Here is a 2,498-nt window from a genome sequence, read left to right on the forward strand (position 1 = left end):
TTAAACTAGATGGTTGGACAGTTGATACTGATGGTTGATACTGAAGTAGAGACTAGTTGGTCTTTTTACAGTACTGCAAACTTAGCACAGCATGGTTCCAGGAACATAACAGAATCAACATATGTTCTGGATGTCGAACTGAATGTTGTGACATTCATTCCCAACAGCAGGTGCTAAAGTGTAGGATGATTGGTTTTTCTGGTTCAGTATTTTTCTCAGGCTATTCTTCAGGGATTCAATAGCTTAGAGAAAAACCGGGAAACCAACTACTAACCTACAATTAATGAACCTAACAAATAGCCTAGTTGTTAGTAATCTAATAAGTGGAAATTAGATTAACGTGTTCAACCTTTAATTCAGGAAATACAAGTAAAAGATATACACACTGGAACAATGTAACAGATGATGTCCACAAACAACAGTAAGACATCATGCTGATAACTGTGGAAGAAAACAACAGAAGTGAGTGCTAGGTTTGATTTCTGTTGAGTCCTTCTTCCTGATGCACAGAACCAGGTGTTCATACATTCTAGGGTGACATAGAATGAGATGTCGTGACATCTGTGAACTTGTGCATATTAGTACAGTGGTTAATAACTATCTTGCTGTATTAGTTACAATGTTAGATCAGATGTCATGACGTGGAGTAGAACATCTGAATTCTGACTACACCAGAATTTCATTGACGCGTTCGTATACTTGCGAAAGCACCGCATCAAGTTTTTGGCGCCAACCAATTTCGTCAAATTTCATTTTCCTGTTGTTATATCGTTTAGACTTAGGCTATTTCCCATCGGTCAATGCGAAGAACTCGCAGCACCGGAAGTTTAATCTTAGTATACCCTCTGGCGGAACCTAAACGTTACGCTCGCACACGTTTATTCTTTCATAGAATTAAGAGAGCTATGGCCGAAGATCAAAACCAAAGACCTCTTAAGGATTTCGCTCAACCATCCAACGAAGAACCTAGTTCTAGTATAGTAAACCCAACCATACCAGCTAATAATTTCGAACTTAAACCATCCCTGTTGCAACTAGTGCAACAAAGGCAATTCGCAGGACTCGCTACTGAGAACCCAAACCAACATTTAAAAATATTTCTTCAATTAGCAGACACTTTTAAAACCAATGGAGCTTCTCCTGAGGCAATACGTTTAAGATTATTTCCTTTTTCCCTCAGAGATAAAGCCCTATCATGGTTTGATTCCCTTCCACCCAATTCCATTACGACTTGGGATAACCTTAGAAGAGTATTCCTTGCTAGATATTTTCCCCCAAGTAAGACCGCCGTTCTTCGAAACCATATAACTAGATTTACCCAAAACCAAGGAGTATCGTTGTTCGAAGCTTGGGAGAGATATAAAGAGTTGTTACGAGCATGCCCACATCATAGTTTAGAAAATTGGTTAATCATTCAAACCTTATATAATGGACTTCACTATAACACAAAGATGACCATAGACGCTGCCGCAGGCAGTGCTCTGATGAACAAACCTTATCCTGAAGCTAGTGCCCTCATCGAAGATATGGCTCAAAACCATCAATCATGGGGAGTCAAACGAGCGACAGTAGAGAAGAAGGAAGCCCAAGGAGGAGTGCATGAACTAAGCTCTATAGACATGATGCAAGCTAAAATGGAAGCATTAGCCCTCAAAGTCGAGCATATGTGCATAAACCCGAATACTGTAGCCGCGGTTTCGTCGGATTGTGAGATATGTGGAACCAAAGGACACCAATCTGCAGAATGCAGTCTATTAAACGAAACCCACTCTGAGCAAGTGAACTACACCCAAGGGAACCCATATTCTAATACTTATAACCCTGGATGGAGGAATCACCCGAACTTCTCCTATAAAAACAATAACCCTATCCAAAATAATGCACCTCCGAGACCTAGTTATCAAGCCCCAAGATCAAATCAACCTATGCAACCTGTACCACCAAAGCCGAGCCTTGAGAAAATTATGGAAAATTTTATCACCGCTCAAACCCAACAAAACAAGGAGTTCATGAACCAAAACATTCATGTTAACAAATTGATTACCCAGTTAGGAACCAAGGTTGACCAAATAGTTACTCATACCAAGATGCTTGAAACCCAGATCTCTCAGGTAGCTTTAAACCAAGCCCCTCAGACTACACCTGGAGGACAATTCCCTGGACAACCTCAACAAAATCCGAGAGGACAAGCCAATGCCATTACTCTACGAAGTGGAAACGCTTATGACGAGCCACCAAACCCTAGATTGAGTAAACCCGAAACTTCTAAGGAATGTACCAAACCCACGGACGAAGTAAAGGAGCCAGAGGAATTTGAAAACCAGGAAGGTCGAGAAAAAGGAGAAGAACCTAAAGATAAAACTTATGTACCACCCCCGCCATATAAACCACCTATACCATATCCGCAAAGACTCAAACAAACCCAGATCAATAAACAGTATCAAAAATTTATTAAAGTTATAGAAAAACTTCATGTAGAAATCCCTTTCACAAAAGCC

The 2,498-nt window shown here is 40.4% G+C and overlaps 1 non-coding gene across 1 annotated transcript; it reads right to left on the reverse strand.

Moving 5' to 3' along the window:
• Positions 1-1,289: 1,289 nt before the first annotated feature.
• On the reverse strand, positions 1,290-1,396 carry LOC127078076 (small nucleolar RNA R71). The gene has a single exon (XR_007787821.1). It is a non-coding gene; the product is annotated as a small nucleolar RNA R71 (small nucleolar RNA).
• Positions 1,397-2,498: the final 1,102 nt, after the last annotated feature.

This window comes from Lathyrus oleraceus, chromosome 4, assembly GCF_024323335.1.
Source record: "Lathyrus oleraceus cultivar Zhongwan6 chromosome 4, CAAS_Psat_ZW6_1.0, whole genome shotgun sequence".
Classification (NCBI taxonomy): Eukaryota; Viridiplantae; Streptophyta; class Magnoliopsida; order Fabales; family Fabaceae; genus Lathyrus; species Lathyrus oleraceus.